The sequence below is a fragment of the Pleurodeles waltl genome, chromosome 6 (genome assembly GCF_031143425.1).
Source record: "Pleurodeles waltl isolate 20211129_DDA chromosome 6, aPleWal1.hap1.20221129, whole genome shotgun sequence".
Taxonomy (NCBI): Eukaryota; Metazoa; Chordata; class Amphibia; order Caudata; family Salamandridae; genus Pleurodeles; species Pleurodeles waltl.
The window spans coordinates 138304434-138322953 of record NC_090445.1 but is presented as its reverse complement, the minus strand read 5'-3'; the positions used below and the strand labels follow the sequence as shown (position 1 = coordinate 138322953).

General features: G+C 46.5%; 1 long non-coding RNA gene across 1 annotated transcript in view; it reads right to left on the bottom strand.

Annotated features, from left to right (window-relative positions):
- The window catches only part of LOC138301879 (uncharacterized), a 64448-nt gene extending 46136 nt beyond the window's left edge, over positions 1 to 18312 (bottom strand). Inside the window, exon 1 of the long non-coding RNA XR_011205136.1 lies at positions 18100 to 18312. This is a non-coding gene — a long non-coding RNA (uncharacterized lncRNA). The remainder of the gene's footprint in view (positions 1 to 18099) is intronic.
- Positions 18313 to 18520: the final 208 nt, after the last annotated feature.

Sequence of the window (18520 nt, the reverse complement as noted above, 5' to 3'; positions counted from 1 at the left end):
TACCCTTGGGTCAAGGGTCGCTAGCTCTGTCGCGCAGCGGCCGCCATAAGAGGGAGGAGGGGGGGGAGGGGTCAGCTGGGGGCGGGGGACGGGAGTGGGGCGATGAATGGGAGCTGGGGGGGCGGGGGCGTGCAGGAGGTGGCGGCGGGAAAGCGGAGGGAGAGGGGACAGGTAGAGGGGAGAAGAGATGGGGGAGGGGGGTTAAGGGTGGTGGGGCTGAGTTTAGGAAGAGTTTAGGAAGAGAGTTAGGAGGAAGGTTAGGAAGATAGGGGAGGGGGGTTGTAGAGGTGGAGGTGGGTGAGGGGGAGAGGTAGAGTGAAAGGATAGGAAGATGAGGGGGTTACAGAGGAGGAGGCGAGTGAGGGGGAAAGATAGAGAGATAGGTAGATAGGTAGATAGGTAGATAGGGGTGTTAGAGAGGGGGAGGCGAGTGAGGGAGAGAGATGAAACAGGAGCAGGAGGACAGGTGCGGGAAGAACCCAGAAGCAGGTAAAAGAAGAAGAGGAGCAGAAGAGGAGCCGAAGACTGAAGACAGAGGAACACAGAAGAAGGTAAAGAAGAAAAGGAGCCGAAGAACAGAAGACAGAAGAACACAGAAGAAGTTAAAGAAGAAGAGGAGCGCAGAAGACAGAAGAATACAGAAGAAGGTGAAGAAGAAGAGGAGCGACAAGCAGCAGAGGGAAGAGCCAAGCAGAGGGACAGAGAAGAAGAGGCACACGCAGGTCGCGGTGCAAAGGACAGAGAGAGAAGCACACAGATGAAGACAGAAGACGGGGAGCAGGAGAGAAAGAAGAGTACAGATGAAGACTACAGAAGAAGAGCACAGAGGAAGAACAGAGAAGAAGAAAAGAAGCAGGAGAGGAGGTGAGTAGCGCGGGGCAGGGCGAGGGGCTGGGCGGTGGGGGGGTACTTACTGTGAGGTAGCTGGGCTTGCTAGGAGGTCTCAGGAAAATGGGCTGGGGGAGCTGCAGCGGCAGGGGGAGCGACCTACCCTTGGGTCAAGGGTCGCTAGCTCTGTCGCGCAGCGGCCGCCATAAGAGGGAGGAGGGGGGGAGGGGTCAGCTGGGGGCGGGGGCGGGAGTGGGGCGACGAATGGGAGCTGGGGGGGCGGGGGCGTGCAGGAGGTGGCGGCGGGAAAGCGGAGGGAGGGGGGACAGGTAGAGGGGAGAAGAGATGGGGGAGGGGGGTTAGGGGTGGTGGGGGGGGTGAGTTTAGGAAGAGAGTTAGGAGGAAGGTTAGGAAGATAGGGGAGGGGGGTTGTAGAGGGGGCGGTGGGTGAGGGGGAGAGGTAGAGTGAAAGGATAGGAAGATGGGGGGGTTACAGAGGAGGAGACGAGTGAGGGGGAAAGATAGAGAGATAGGTAGATAGGGGTGTTAGAGAGGGGGAGGCGAGTGAGGGAGAGAGATGAGACAGGAGCAGGAGGACAGGCGCGGGAAGAACCCAGAAGCAGGTAAAAGAAGAAGAGGAGCAGAAGAGGAGCCGAAGACTGAAGACAGAGGAACACAGAAGAAGGTAAAAAAGAAGAGGAGCCGAAGAACAGAAGACAGAAGAACACAGAAGAAGGTAAAGAAGAAGGGGAGTGCAGAAGACAGAAGAATACAGAAGAAGGTGAAGAAGAAGAGGAGCGACGAGCAGCAGAGGGAAGAGCCAAGCAGAGGGACAGAGAAGAAGAGGCACACGCAGGTCGCGGTGCAAAGGAGAGAGAGAGAAGCACACAGATAAAGACAGAAGATGGGGAGCAGGAGAGAAAGAAGAGTACAGATGAAGACTACAGAAGAAGAGCACAGAGGAAGAACAGAGAAGAAGAAAAGAAGCAGGAGAGGAGGTGAGTAGCGCGGGGCAGGGCGAGGGGCTGGGCGTGGGGGGGGGTACTTACTGTGAGGTAGCTGGGCTTGCTAGGAGGTCTCAGGAACCTGGGCTGGTGGAGCAGCAGCGGCAGGGGGAGCGACCTACCCTTAGAGGTGACTTATATGTGGAGAAAGTGGAGGTTTAGGTTTAGCAAGTACTTTTAAATGGCAAGTCGAGGTGACAGTGAAAACTGCACACACAGACCTTGCAATGGCAAGCGTGAGACAAGGTAAAGGGGCTACTTAAGTGGGTGGCACAACCAGTGCTGCAGGCCCACTGATAGCATTTAATCTACAGGCCCTAGGCACATATAGTGCACATTACTAGGGACTTATAAGTAAATTAAATAGTCCAATCAGGTATCATCCAAGGTTACCATGTTTAAAGGGAGAGAGCATATGCACTTTAGCACTCGTTAGCAGTGATAAAGTGGGCAGAGTCTAAAAGCCAGCAAAAACAGTGTCCAAAAAGTGGAGGGAGGCAGGCAAAAAGTTAGGGGTGACCACCCTAAGGCTGTCAGGTCTAACAAATACCAACTGGGGACCATGAATATGACAATCCACCTCTTTGGTAATAATCCTTTGGGTCCCTACTTTTCCCTGAAGACGACTTGGGGAGCACACAATCAATTATTTTGTGTCTTGGAACCGATCGGAGGATACTCAGCATCAGCCCTGGTGAAGATGTTGATGAAGACTGCCGCATTGCTCAGATGCATGCTTAACCCTGAGCCTGGTGAAACCATTAATCAGGTGCTGCTTGGCGTTGCGTATTGGGAAGCCATCAATCAGGTGCTGCTCGGTGTCAAATCTGGTGAAGCCCCATGACAAAGGTTTTCGGTCTCGATGCTTGGCATCAGGACTGGTGAAACCTTCAGTTAGACAGTACTGAGTACAGTCTGATTACAGCCAGGGGGCTAAGATCTTGAGGCAGTACTTGGGGGTCAGGACTCACTCCCACAGAGGCCAGCAAAGGGGACCAGGTCAGGTCCAGCTGGGACTGGTCAGTTGGAAAGCAGGAAAAGATTTCTGGAAGGAGTTGTAGCCCTGTAGCTCAAACAGGAAGTCAGTCAACAGACCCTTGGAGTCACTTCTGGGCTCCTGGGTTCACGGCAACCAGATCCAGTCTTTCTTCAGGTTGTTCAGACAGCGAGGCAGTCTTTTTTCTGATTCCTGTCATGTCCAGGAATGTTCTGAGTAGTGTATTTGGGATGACACATTTATGCACTGTGCAAGCATGTGGGTGGGGACAATCACTGGCCACACCCTAGGCAACAAGTTAAGAATTTATACAGCACTTCTTTTGTGTTTTACTGTACACTATGCCACAGTCACTGTAGTCACATAAATCCAAGATGGCAAGATCTTTCTTCCTTTAAAGCTTCCTGGTCGCACCCAGATGTTTGGCTCTGATAATGGGCAAACCCTCCCTTGTGGTCACTCCACACCAGTTCTTGGGCAGATGCCTCCCCCACTGGGTTTGGAGCCAAGCTGACTAGAGGGAAAAGGGGCACACCTGGTGGAAGAGTCATCCAGTTCTGACAGGGTAGGCCTCTTTGAAGTGTAACCTGCCCTTGGGCACAAATCCCAGTTCATCATGTCAAGGGAATGCCAACATCTCTCCACACCCAAACCCTTTGTTCTCTGTCTGTGAGGAATCCACCTCTCACCACAGGGAGCCATCAGCAGTCAGGTGACGGCTGAATAATGGCCAAAAGGCCTCCAAAGGTTTAGGCATGAAGAGGTAACTTTTCTAAAAGTACCTTTTCCAAAATAGTTATGAAAATGTGATTTCACACTTAAGTTGGATTTTGAATAACTATTAAAATGAGTCCTTGACATATTTTTGACTGCTTCAAAGCTGCATGAGCATTATAAAGTGCTCTAAAGTAATCCAGTGTTTTCCTGTGTGGAAGCTAACCTTTTCACTGTCAGAACACATGTAGCATTATTTTCTGCACGTCATACGTTTAAATACCATGCACACTGCCTTATTGGACAATTATTCCTACTTTGTCGGTGACTTATAATCATTCAAAAAATAAAAGGTAGACTCATCAAAAGGGTGATTTTGACAGGTCACACTGGCAGTGTAACCCCTCACAACCCGGTTGCAAAATGCTTTACAGTGGTACTGTAGTGGGTGGCAAAGTGAGTCCTGCAGCAAACTAGTACATTTTGATTTACATTCCCTGTGTACATATAGTACCATATACTAGGGACGTATAAGTACAGTAGATATGACAATCAGGTCCATACTGATTTCAGTGTGCTTTAAGGGAGAGCACAGCACTTTCCTACTGATTAGTAGGAGTTATGTGTAGAGTCCTAAAGCCAACAAAAACAGTTCAGGAAAAAATATGGGGAATGCCACACAAAAGATGGCCATTTCCAACATATATGTACAAAGAATTGTAGACAGGGATTTGTGTCAAACCTCTGTGGCTCCCTGAAGCAGGAGTAATAAGGAGAAATGTTTTCATTTCTCATCATTCTTCAGTTCTTACAGCACACATGCAAAGAGTAAAATGACTTAAAGCAATGACTTTTAACCTGTGGTCAGTGGACCCCGGGGGGTCTGCAACACCTACTCAGAGGATCCAGGCCAGTTTATAAGATAACATTTTATTAGAAGATTAATAAAACACATATGCATAGAAATGCAAAACTGAAAATGTTTAAGTGCTCTGTCAATGTGAAAATCTTTATAATTGGAGGCTAAACATGAAGTTGGTCGCCCTATTTTATGTCCTTGGAGCAGCACAAGTAGAGCAAAAGGAATCTGGCATGGATGATTGGTAGGCTCAATTGAAGCACAGGTATACACTGACAAAAAAGAGAGCATGCTTTTGGAGAGAAATACAAAATGATATGAAAGCACCCAGCATACTGCTTTGTCTTTGAGAAATAGCATTAACTTTTGAAACACTCCTACCCTTTGAGTAAGAGTAACATTTTGTTTCATGAATTAAACAGAATATTTCAAACAGTGAATATTTGTTTGATGTACCACTTGTTTCTGTATCCGTGTGCACTCTTTTGAGGTTCAAATCATCGAAATGGCTTAGTTGGGAGTCCCCGACTTCCAGTAGTAATTCAGTGGGAGTGCACAGAGAATAAAAGGTTAAGAGCCACTGTCTTAAAGCATTGTTTTGGTGCAAGAAGGTATCCCTTATTGCACAAAAAAGCTATGTTGAGTTCAACACAGTCACCTGTGCACTATGGCGTAAGGGTGCCTCTGTTGGTGCATGGAAGCCATAAGTGAGCCAGTGCAGTGAGAGAGCAGAACTGCACCACTTCTTGACAGGTTTACATCCCTTCGGTCAAGAGATCATGGGGAGGTAATTCGTTCTCCATCAGGGCTGCTCGGCTCTGGAATGCCCTGCCCTTTGAATGCCGTCAGGAATCCTCTGAACTTCTCTTTAGGAAGAAGTTGAAAACCATTCTCTTTCCCAGTTAATCTGCTTCCCCTGGCTCTTCCGACATTCATGGTGTACTTTAGCGCTGGGATGCCCCCGGGTAGCCAAGCGCTCTACAAATCTATAAACTAAACTAAACTAAACTTCTAAGGAGATATGCCATAGGACTGCTCTCTCCCATTCATGCAACACAACTCAGCAACTTTACTTCCTGCACTGCATTGCATGAACTCATAAAATATGCCCCAAGTGTGTAAATTTGACAGTATTTTCTCTGACTGAACATCAGTGAGACTACAAAGTTAGCTGTCTGAATTACAACTTACCTTTTCATCCTTCTGAGGCCAAAATATTGAGTACCTTCACACTATGTGATACCAACACCTGTTACTTACAATACTTAGAAATGAAAATAGTGCTATTAAACAATATCTAAAAGAGGTTTTGTATTTATAAACAAATTAAAAGTTATTAGGATCACTCAACATGAAATGCAATGCAGCTCTTAACATATTGCAGAAGATAGGTACTCACAGTGCAGAAGGTATGTGTTCACAGCGCAGAAGGTAAGTGCTCACAGTGCAGAAGGCAGGCGCTCACAGTGTAGTAGGTAAGGGCTCATAGTGTAGAAGGTGTGAGAAAAGGCCTCTTATGTCATGGTTAGCCCACACTTCTTGCCTGGAATTTGATGTGGTCTCAAAGTTGTCAGTGCCCAGGGCCCCTGTTAACCAGGTTCCCTGGGCCAGATCTCTTTCCCAAAACTGATGTGATGCATTGGCACAATTGGCAACAACCTTAGCTGCCACTATAAGCCCCTTGTAAATGGTACTTAGGTACCCAGAACATGGGGTACCAAGGGTAGGCCCCTGAGGGCAGCCGCACAGATTGTGCCACCCTCTAGGGCCACTCATCCAGATGCACCCAGCACTGCCATTGCAGGCTAATTGTCCTGGTGCAATTCTAAAATGCAAACTCAACATAGACAACAGCCTGTGTGCCCTTTCCACTACACAAGGCATGCAATATAGGTAAGTCACCCTTCTGGCAGGCCTTCCAGCCCTAAGGTAGGGTGCACTATACTGTGTGTGGGCACAGATGCATGAGCAATATGCCCCTACTGTGTCCTTGCCAAACCTAGGACATAGTAAGTGAACAGAGCAGACATTTTAAATGCATGTGCTGGACACTGGTCAGTACGATTTTCACAGCTACATGATGGCCTACTGAACCCTCTGCTGTTTGGTATCAAACAACTCAGAATGATAAATCGAAACTGATACCAGTATAGGATTTATTGCAAAATGAACCCAGTGGCCAGCATAGAGTTGACCCCTGCAAAGCTAACTAACAGTGGCATGGTTGCTGGCTGGTCACAACCAGCCTGCCACCACCAGAGAAGATTCTGGAACCCTGGGGTGAGAGCTCCTGCTATCTGGGTCCCAGAACCCACCTCCTTCCTTAGGAATGTGCACTGCCCTGCTAGCAAGCTTCAAAGGGTTTTAAGCCTTCGAAACTCAACCCCCAAGCCTGCTGCTAGCAGCTGATGACCTCACCCATTGCAAACCCCCCTTCTTTTGGTGGGAGCAATGGCAGGAAAAAACACAAAGGACAGGAGGAGTGGTCAGCCCCAACTTGCACCACCCCTAACGGGTTGCATGTGAGGTGCGCCCTCCATTTCATTTCCTCCATCTAGCATTGTAGGAAGATAGTCAATCAGGGATAGGGAAGTGACCTCACAGGAAATGGTCAATTAGTGGGTGTAGCCCCCTAAGGTAGATGACCCATTGGTCACTACTAGGAACTCCCCTAACCGCCCACTAAATACTGTATTTAGTGGGCACCCCTAGTCCAGAGATTCATATTTCAAGGACACAAGAAGACCAGCTACAAAGAACACCCAAGGCTCGAGAACTGAAGTCCTGCAGCACCAAGAAAAAGATGCCAAACCCTGCCTGCTGCACCCAGAGCTCGACAATCATTGCTGAGGGGTTGCTCGGATATTGGACAGACTCTACAAACCCCCAGAGGACCTCTACACTTCTGAAAATCACCTAAGATCTCCCTTCTGAGTGAAGGCATCACCTCCTGCAACCAAGACCAAAAGACCAGTGAAGTCCAGTTCACTGACCGGCTGCTGACCAAGGAACCAGACACTGCAGCTGGACCAAATGTCACCCAATGGACTGTGACGACAAATCCTGTAAGTGTGGTGGCACTGTGACCTCCAGTGGCCGAACATTGCAGTATCCCCAGATACTGGTCACTGAACATCAGACACCCAGAAGGACAGTCCACTCCGGACTGAAAAAGGACTAGGAGGAAGCCCCAGTCAAGGGACATTAGAAAACACCAGGAACTCCCATCAGAGTGCCCCTGCTGACCTGCAAGCGACCCTCAAAGCGACCTACCTCCTGCTTCCAAGAGCACCTTTGTGCACAGCTCCTGGCTCACCGATTTGCTCTGTGTCAGGCCGCCGTCTGCCCTGCACCAAAGTTCCAGCTGTGTTCTAAGGGTCCCCCACCCCTTGTAATCTCGACACTCCAAGGGGACCCACTGGACTCACCTTGAAGTCCACCTGGGCAATGCTTTTCCAAGTGGTCCACCGCAGTAGCCTTGCACCAGCTCCAACGACGTTCTTCAGCTGCTCCCACCGAAACCTGGATCCGCCCTGTCTTTCTTCATCTGTCCACATGGCCCACCAACGACCTTGACCTATCTGCAAAAGGAGACATTGGTGAACGCATTGGCTGATTTTATATGCATTTTAAAGTATTTCACCATTGATTCTTATGGTGCGTAATTACGCACAGAACTGAGACATTTTCTAAACTTTAAAAATAAATGACTTAAATACTACTTTAACCGATTTTGATGATCTTGGTCTTAAAATTTTTATAAAAATCTGAAATATTTGTGTAACTTGGTCTCAAGCTATTCTTTTGAGTGTGTATCTTGTTTTATTGATACTGGGAGTACAACAAATGTTTTGCACTTTTCCAAGATTAGCCTAACTGCTCGACCAAGCTACCATATAAATTAGAGCATAAGGTGGTCTAGTTTTTGCCTCTGTAAACCACCAAAGTGTGGTTGCCCAGACCCTCTACACAGTGTGCCTGGTTTTGCACACTGCATAGAGGACCAGTCTCCTACAGAAATTAAATGCTCACAGCGTAGAATGTGAGTGCTCACAGTGCAGAAGGTGAGTGCTCACAGTGCAGAACGTAAGATCTCACAGTTAATGAGGTAAGTGCTCACAGTGTAGAAGGTAAGTGCTCACAGTGCAGAAGGTATGTACACACAGTGCAGAGGGGAAGTGCTCACAGTGCAGAAGTTAGGTTCTTACAGTGCAGAAGATAAGTGCTCACAGTGCAAAAGATTCATGCTCACAGTGCAGAAGGTAAGTACTCACAGTGCAGAAGGTAAGTGCTCACAGCGCAGACAATAAGTACTCACAGTGCAGAGGGTAAGTGCTCACAGTGCAGAAGATACGTGCTCACAGTGCCGAAGGTAAGTACTCAGAGCGCAGAAGGTAAGTACTCACAGCACAGAAGATAAGTGCACACAGCACAAAGGGTAAGTGCTCACACTGCAGAAGGTAAGTGCTCACAGTGCAGAGGGTATGTGCTCATAGTGCAGAAGATATGTACTAACTTTTAAGTGCTGAGGATAGCATGTGAGCACCAAAAAGGTAAGAATCCCTTCCTATTGATGATAACATCCCTCATCTACTCTTATTCATAATGGATGAGAGTTAGTATTTTTGTATCTGTCCTTTAGCGTAGTACAAGAAGTAAAAAGATTTAAGTATATCTCATGTGCTGTTATGAAAATGCTTTGGCCATTTAATTTAGCATGGTTGCATCGTTGAAATTGAACCCACAAAATCTAAGTAAAAATATATTAGCTATATTGGACATTTGCTTCTCAGGTGAATACTAGGAATTGAGGGCCTGATCCACAAAGGTAAACATACACTTTTGTGTAAGTTTATGATTGTTAACTATTCACAAAGGGATTTATGAGTAGCATCTTTAGGAGTGCAGAGTCTCCGCACATAAAAGTTTTATGTGCGGAGACACCTCACTCGTATGGATACTATATGTAAACAGAGTGAGACTGGGAAGTGAAAACATCCCTGGCAAAAATGATAAATTCAGCCTCCATATACAGACGTGCTAATGCGTGCTAGAACCAGAGGAACACTTTCAAGTTGCCGCCATTGTGTAAGGTGCACCACCACTCCTGGTCGCCAAGTGTCAAAACCGGCCTCCTGGGGCTCCAGCCTCCTGCCTTGGGGGGAGAGGGATGGGGGGGGGGCTGGTGGGGATTACCAATTTGCCCGGCTGTATTGTCAGGCCATGCTCTCCTGAATCCCTTTGTGAATAGTAAACCATTGTATACTGACACAAAAGTGTATGTTTACATGTATGAATCAGGCCCTGTGTTTTTATTTTTGTGTCACTAGTGACACAAGCTCACGTTTAGGTCACCATGTTCTAAAAACAATAGATGTCATTTTTGAGGGTAGCTAGAATGTAGAACAATCCAACTATCTTTATGGCTTTAAAAGTCTGATGTCTTAATTCTTAGTGTCCACTAGTGAGATACTTTAATTGAAGAACAAAAGTATATTCCAGAAAGGGGTGAACATAAACACAGGGACTCCATTTCCCTGGTTATTGTGTAACTAAAACAGATGTCACTTCGCAAAGTATCAACAGATTGCTCAGATCACTTTCCTGAAAAGTTGGCAATCCTACGAAGGAGGACAGGAGTCGAGCAGTGTGTTTTTAGGGTCATTTTTCTGTGTTAGATGTTTTGATTACTCCGGAGATTTGGGACGCCTCCAGGCATTTAGCTTCGAAGAAATCGTCTCAAATGAACACGAAAGTAAACACATTATAACTGTTTTCCTTCTGAAAATACCAGTGTGTTCCTTGGGAATTGCTTTTCGAGCAGTGCTGCCACCAGAGTTTGTAAACACAATGATTGATACCAGACCAGCCGAAAAGCATATAGCTTAAGATAGGGGGTCAGCGCTCAAATTAGGGAAAGATTCGAACTCTGAAAATGTAAATCTGAAGGAGATGAACAGTGAACTTTTGATCATTTATTGAGACCCAATATTCTGATTGTTGTTCAAAATTTCATCTAGTAGAGCCTATGGGCTGGATGAGATTGTCATACCTGCGTGCTAAAGATCTTAGTTCACACTAACAGAAAAAAAAATACCATATTTTTGCTTAGTAGCAAAAAGGCGCCAAACTTTGGGGCAGATTTGCAAACCCCGAGTGCCGCCTTAAGGCTACCTTAGCATCATTAGGGTCAAGCCTGCGTAGCATGCGCATGCATATCACTTGCGACATGCTGTAGTAGTTAGAAAAGGGCTCAGGGCTCCGTCCATGTCACACCAATGTCTTTCATTGGTTCATGGGCTTGCCTTTTAAAATCTGCTTGCTTTCATTAGTGGAAGGCATGCATATGTCATGCCTTTTCCGGTGGTTAGCCATCCTCGAGCGCAGCAACCAAGTACTGAAAACATACGAGGCTAGCTGTTTTTCGTCCGGTTTGTGGACTACTTTTCTCTTTTTTTGCAGCGCTATCTCGCTTGTTTAGCAGCGCAATCGCGCTAGGTTTTTTTTTCTTCAATTTCATGAGGCAAGAAAAGTCTGGTTGGGAGTTTACAACTGCTACTAGCTCTAACTCGGAGAAACGCGAGACCCGTTGCATTGCAAATGCTTGTTTGTATGTTGCTAAGGCGGCGTTAAGGTAGCCATTCCCTCAGTCCATATTTACAAAGTGGTGCAATGCATGCATTGCACCACTTTGCAACCCCTTGCGCCACATTATGCCTGCAACAGGCATAATGTATGCAAGGGGGTGCATTCTTTCCCAGGGAGGCCTGAAAAAATGGTGCACTGAAATTTACAAGATTTCACTGCCCCATTTTTTCAGTCATTTTTAAAGCCTGCTCAGGGTAGGCGTTAAAGTGAAACACCCATAATAATCTATAGGCCTCCCTATGCTTTGCTGCACTAGTGTCAACATTTTTTATGCTAGTGCAGCGAAATGCCACAACAGCCTCAAAAAGTTTAGACGCTGTTGTGGTAACGACCGCCATGGTGCGTCGTATTGTAAAAACGGCGCAACCATGGTGTTGTTAGGGGGAGGCACAGGAGATATAAAAAAGTGGTGCATCAGGACCGATGTGCCACTTTCTTGTAAATCTGCCCCTTTGTTTACCTCACCATAATCTGCAAGTAAAGCATTGTAGTAGTATAGAAGTGTTTACTGGTCCAGTGTATGAATGTTCACTAGGAGGCTGAAGGAGGAGAGAGGGAAATGGAGAGGGAGAAGGAGAGAGAATGTGTGTGTGTGTGTGCTTTATGTATGTGCATGTTTAGTGTTGCACGTATTTGTGTGTTGTGGACGTTTTGTGATGGCAATAGCTCTCACTAGACAGCTAAAGAAAAACATTAAAAAAGCAGAGTTGACAAGTGGTGGGACAGGTATGTCCCCATCATGGTAAACAGACCATGCTAACTCACAGCATATCCACTAAGCCCAGACCTGTCAATGATGATTCTGCGGTCCAGAACATGATCTGTGACCTACCGGGGCACGGCAAGCTTACTCTAAAGCTCAATTGTGGGCTACTGTTCATGTTCTGAGTTGTTGGCACAAAGGTGGTTGCAGGGGTCGCCCGGGGCCACAGGGGTCGCTTGCCCCTTGCGACCCCTGCCACAGCCTTTGCGATCTCTGGTATCACAAGTGGAATCACAAGTGGCAAAAACAGTGCAAAGCACCCAGGGGCAGCTCCTCATTCCTTATTTTCAGCCCGTGTTTAATTCTACTTATAGTGAATCATATTCTATTATTCACTTTTAGAGTAACAATAAATGGAGAACATTTAGAAAGAATGGGTCCTTTTTTGACAGTTGTAGTAAGAAAAAATGTTTTTAAATGTATGCTTTGTACGGGTTTGTGGGTGAGTCAGCGTGTGTTTACATGAGAGAAAAAGTGTATGTGTGAGCCTATGTCTGTATGTATAAGCAAGTGTGTGAGTGAAAGTTTGTCAGAGTCAGTGACCGGTAGCGACTGAGACTGTTTGAGATTGAAGCCCAGATCTACTGTTCTTTGATGCAAGGCAACGCTGCACCAAAGTTGCTGCACTGCATTGTGTCAAACAGTGCTTAATTTGTAAATAACAACGTGCCGGTGTCCAAAGCCCTTCTCTTAAACACGCGGCTGTCGCAATTAAATGCGCAAGCACGGAATACTGAGGCAGCGCAATACTGAAGCCATCTCAGGCCTCTTCAATCCATTTAAAGCCACTCCTTGCCCCTTCAGCTCACTCTTGCAGCTTTCTGCTTTCTCCCATCGTAACGCTTTTTCATTTTTCTCTTCCTCTGTCTTTCCCATATGTGTCATTTACTCGCAGCAAATGCTTGAGGCAGAAGAATAAGCGCCAGCCCTCAAAAATAAGTGCTGGTGCTCAGCACCGGAATCAACAAGCACAAAGTAAGCACTGGTGTCAAAGGGAGTGAGGGAAAAAATGCAGCACATCTAAAAATATATGGTGCATTTTTTTCCCTCTATGTGCACTGGTGCACTTTTGTCAGTCACGTGCCAACACACACACCAGTGCTCCATAGTGCAAGGGTGCGCACATGCTCTGAAACATAGGTTTTCTACTGGAAAAGGTCTAGTCCTGTACAAATACAATACTTTAAGTTTTCCCACTTTGTATCTGTGATGTTTAATGTATCACACATGCAACAGTGGAAAAACAAGGACAAATGAAAACATTTATCATCGTTACACCTGCCTCGAGAGTCGTAAGATTTTGGCAGAAAAACCCTGTCTACCAATGTTTGTAGAGAGAGATTTGTGTCAGATCCCAAGGGTGGTTGCATGGATATGCCCATGCACCACCCATGAAATGCCCCATGCGCACAATTATGCAAAGCAGCACATACTGCAATTTTGAGTTACTTTGGAAAAATGCACTGCAATACAGGATATATGTTGAATTGTAAATCCAGCCCTAACACTTTGCTCAGGGTTTGTGTCACAAAAGTGATGCAATCATGGTGCAAAGCATTGGTAAACCTGGGCCTGAATGTTAGTAAGCATGACTACGAGTGAGATTAAGTGTGAATGTAAGTGAGTGGGAGTGAATAAGAATAAATAAGGGGGTGTAAGAGAGTGTAGGTGGTCGTGTGACATGCCTTCCTGAAAATATCAAGATCAAGTGTCATATGATGGCACTTCTTGTGATGTTATTAAGGTCAAAGTGTATGTGATGTCACTTCCACTACCTGAGGCATTTTGGTGAATTGACTCCCATTGTGGGAGCATGCCATTCTCAGATTATGGTGTCGAACAGACCATTTTCTCTGGTTCAGATGAGGTGCAGTTCCTGCAGGCCCCATTTGTGTAAAGTTCAACTTACATGAGGCATTCACACACTTGTGCTGACATCTCATGTCTATATGTCTCTGAAGTGTAGATGACAGCAGGACTTGCTGGTTGTTGTATGGTAGGTGCAACCAGTGGGATCCATTCTCAATTGCCCTTGGTTTTACATGACACAAGAAGTAGGCTGAAGTACACCAATCCCAAACAGTGAACATGCTCTGCCTGAAGGAAGGAGTCATAGACATCGAAGTGAGGGAGGATGGAGAGAGGTCTGTCTTTAGAAATCCTATGAGGACCTTTTATCAAGGGGCTGCTGTTGATTAATCTGTCCCAATCACTGACATTTAGTTAATAACATGTATAAGCGGGAGAGTTAGCAGGATCTATTGTTAGAGAGAAAGTAGTTTCTAAGATGTGTCTGCTGTTTAGTCTGTTTCTGAGCGCTACTTCAGGAAGGCTGATGACAGCCAGGTGCAGATAGTTCATACTTTGCTGTGTCCTTACTGTGGATATTCCTGCTTGGAGCCACCATAGTCAATGTAAACACTGCTTACTGTGGGAGCCATTACTTTTTACAAAATCCATGCCTGCACTGCAGTCAGAAAATTTAATTTGAGAAGTGCTAGCCCAGAACTGGTTCCTAGACATCTGACAATGGTTTGACATCCCCTGTCTGGAAAATCGTTATAAAAGTGGGCCTCAAACCATCCTGCCTTATTTCCAGTTCCAATTCTTCTTGATCAAAGAAGACAGTGCTCCACAGAGTACACATGGAGCTATTGTGATTCACAGTTGGAGTCTGTCTGACAGCCCATCTCCCAGAAGTGAGGTGACATCACCTGAAATATGGACAACTTGCTGGAGATCAGTTGGTCTGATTAGCATCTAGAAGGCTGCCTGCCTACTCAGAGAGGAAAAGAATGTGTGGAATGTGTGGCAACCAGAAGAGCAGAATTGCTTACCCAAGCTGCAAGTGGTCTCCAGACTGCCCTGGCTGGTTAACATGGTAATCTATATGAAGCATTATCAATATCAAGTGACAGAATACCATCTGGCTTCATCGTGATGTGACCACAGGACCAGTGATGCTGCTGCCCTCAAAGTGCTGCAAGACCTGCAAGGCCCAACATCAGCAACTTAGTTGAGGACCCTCATCTGCATGAAGGCAGCAACTGTTCGAGATGAGCGACCACTATAGAGGCCTGCTATGTCATTATTAAAATTCATCAAGATATGAGAGGTGGGCTCACAGACAGCAATCCTGCACCCACTGACCAAGGTACTTACTGTGCAACAGAGAAGGGCCCACATCCAAACCCAGTGCCAGACCACAACCACCTGAATGCGTATAGCATTTTGTTTTGCTGTGAGATTAAACAACTACTCATTATAATAACACAAGCACTGGGTTGAACAGCGAATTATTGTGTCTTTTGATCGGCAGCTTGAATTCTGAGTCTTTATTCCCACACAACATCCCTGGGAAGGCTTTGATAGCTCATCTGTGCTAGTCTGACAGACAAGTGCGGAAGGGGTGTACTTGACCCAGTTTTCAGAGTCATAGTAGGACGAGCCCCAGAACACCAGTTTCAAACAACCCCAACCACCATGGTTGTGGCCTAGTACCCTTTTTCTGCCCTGTACGACCGGGGGTCTGTCAACAGGTAAAACATTAATTTCACTAATGTATAAATTACATTGACTCAAAGCAGTGTTATTATTATCCATTACATCACACCATTTTTTTTAGATGACCATGACGGAGCGGTTTCACTGATCAAATGAAACTGCAAGAAATTGAAGTTTAATTCAGGATAAAGTGCAGGTAATCAATTTTAGCTTGTGTGCTGACCATACTCACTAGTGATGAAACTGGGAACAAGAGGTAGAAGCAATCGCTCCTGTATGATGCCAGTTGCGTTTACAGTAACCAAGCTTTAATATTTAAAGCAACCAAGCTCTAATATAGGGTTGACATGCCCTGACAAAGACCTCAGCTATAGCAGTGGAGAGGGGAGCTTCCCATGGGGATCTTTTGGGGGTAGGGAGCGGTAGTTACCGCTACCATAATTTTCTGGTTGCGTCCTCTATGGGCTGTTTTGTAAACCCTGAGATCCTATATACTTCTCTACTTATCTTTTAAAAGTGACATTTAGCCACTTTCTGTAAAGGCCGAGGCCTGTTATCAATCACCGTTTATTAACTTGCTGCAGCCATAGGTTTTTAAAAGGGATATCTTAAAAAACATGTAATGGACAGTTATTAGAGTTAAAGACTCTGAACTACACTCCCTATGATGCTATGCTGTGTCAATGATCATGTGATGTCACTTCCAGAAATGCCATGTTGGTGTCAATTATAATGTGATGTCACTAGCAAACCTTTGCAGTTTTGTTAAAATTACACCACTGGTGGTTCACTGCCAGGTGAAGTGGTCTCTATGATCCACGTGCTACATATGGGTTTTTGCAGATGGTGTAGTGTTTGAGGGCTGCATAATTCTTCAAGCCCTTTAAATCTGGCAGTAGCACCTTCTTCAATTGTAATCTTTTTTACTAAATCAGAATTGTTCTGAGAAATAAAGCTAATGTAGCCAGTGCTAAATGACTACTTTGGAGCATTTATAAGAGGTCCAAAACTAGTTTCACTGATCTGGATATACAGGCCCTCATTATGAGTTTGATGGGCGGCGGAGGCCGCCCGCCAAACTGATTCTCATGGAAGACCGCCACTCCAGTCTTCCGCCCGCCGGCCCTATTAAGAGTTCCTGCTGGCCGGCGGGGAGAAACAGCGTTTCCGCTCACAGGTTCAGCGGGGAACAGGGCCTTAACATTGACGCCGGCTCATAATTGAGCTGGCAGCAATGTGGCGGTGCGTTGGGTGCAACAGCCTCCATCGTGCTTTTCAATGCCTGTAATTCAGGCAGTGAAAATCGCGACAGGGCTATCCCTGGGGGGCCCTGCACTGCCCATGCCAAGTGCACTGCCCATTACAAGTGCATGGGCAGTGCAAGGGCCCCCATGGGGCACCTGGCACTCTCTTTCAGCCATGCAAAGGCTGGTGGAAAGGGGACTCGTAATCCCCAGGGCAGCGCTGCTTGCAGTGACCGCCAGGACTACCAGGATGTCGACTGGCGGTAACCTGGCTGTGCCGGTGGTCAAACCGTGGCGGCTCTGTCACGGTCATTATATGGAGGTCGGACTGCTGCTTGCATGGCAGTCTGACCTCCATCACGAGTCTGGCAGTCTCAGGACCGCCAGACTCGTAATGACCACCACAGTGTCTCAGAATACCACATTCAGAAAGAAAAGGAAATTGCGAGAGAGGGGCACGAGAAGGGTGGGTCATCTTACTCCAGGTCATTACAGACATTGTTTCTAGTCCTTCGCTTATATGTGAAAAGTACAGCAGGAGGAAGACCCTTCTCCTACCAGGCAGCTCGGACATGGAACACACTTCCCCTTAAGCTCAGGCAGACCGCTTCACTGAAGCAGTTCAGGAAGGACCTCAAGACCTGGCTCTTCAACTGGGCAGCACACCTTTCTCTCAGCGCCTTGAGACCCTATGGGTGATTAGCCGCTCTTTACAAATCCTTGATTGTGAAAAACTAAGCGGCATATTTACAAGTCCCTAGTGCCTCCTTTTGCAGCCCTAGCGTATTTTTTTTTTATGCTAAGGCATCATCAAGGTGGCCTTTTCCTTGCACCAGATTTACAAAGTGGCGCAATGCAAGCACTGCTCCACTTTGTAACCCCCTGCGTCAAATTATGCCTGCGCCAGGCATAATATATGCAAGGGGGCGTTGCCCCATTAGGAGGCTCAGAAAAATGGTGCGGTGAAATTTATGAGATTTCACTGCGACATTTTTCCCGTCATTTTTAACATCTGTCCAAGGCAGGAGTTAAAGTGACGCTCCCATTGTTTCCAATGGGCCTCATCACGCATTGCTGGACTAGCACCATAATTATTGGTGCTAGTTGACCAATGTGCTACAATAGCATCAACAATGTTGGCGCTATTGTGCTAAAGTGCACCATGGTGTGCCGTAGTGTAAATAGGTACTACTGTGGTGACGTTAGGGAGGTGCCAGAAAAGTGGCGCACTTTCTTATAAATATGCCCCTAAGTCACTCGAGTTGTAGTAGTGTTGAGTTTTCCTTTAACTAATGAAACAAACACACCTGAAAGGAACGATTTCTAGGTGAACAATTCAGGATTAGAGACAGTGTTCACAATGACTTGTAGTACATCGGTCAAGCTAGGCAATTATAACAACGTTTGTGACAAACACCACCATCCGGGACAAGCTAATGTCGCCTGTGGGGTCTGTGGAGAATAAACAGGACGTGTCCCCACCTTCCTCCTCCATCCTTCCATTGTTCCACAAGTGCATGCAGCGCCCCTGCTCCTACCTCACCCCCTGCGCATCCTCCTCGAGCCGCCATCTGCAGGAACTGCAGGACTCCAATATTATTTCAGCGCTCACAGCAGTCTCTCCAGCTGTACGATTCCTAGTCTGTGCTTCCTTCTGACTGATGCATTCATGGCACGTGGCTGTCAGCTCTCATGACTCCGGGTGCATTCGCTGACCTCACTTCCTGCCTCTGGCGCGAGGAGACCTCTCTTGCTGCCGTGCCAGCGGCTTGCTGACTGCTCGCCTCTCAGGGGAGTAGTTTATGGAAAGGATTCAAACGGAACTTTCAGTGGATGGAGACAAAGAGATTCTGTTTTTATTTATTTATGTCCAGTTTCTATTGGACCAGTAAACCTAGAAAGACCGACTGATCTGGTCAGGCCAAAATAAGCAAACCTTTCAAACAGAGAAAGTAACAG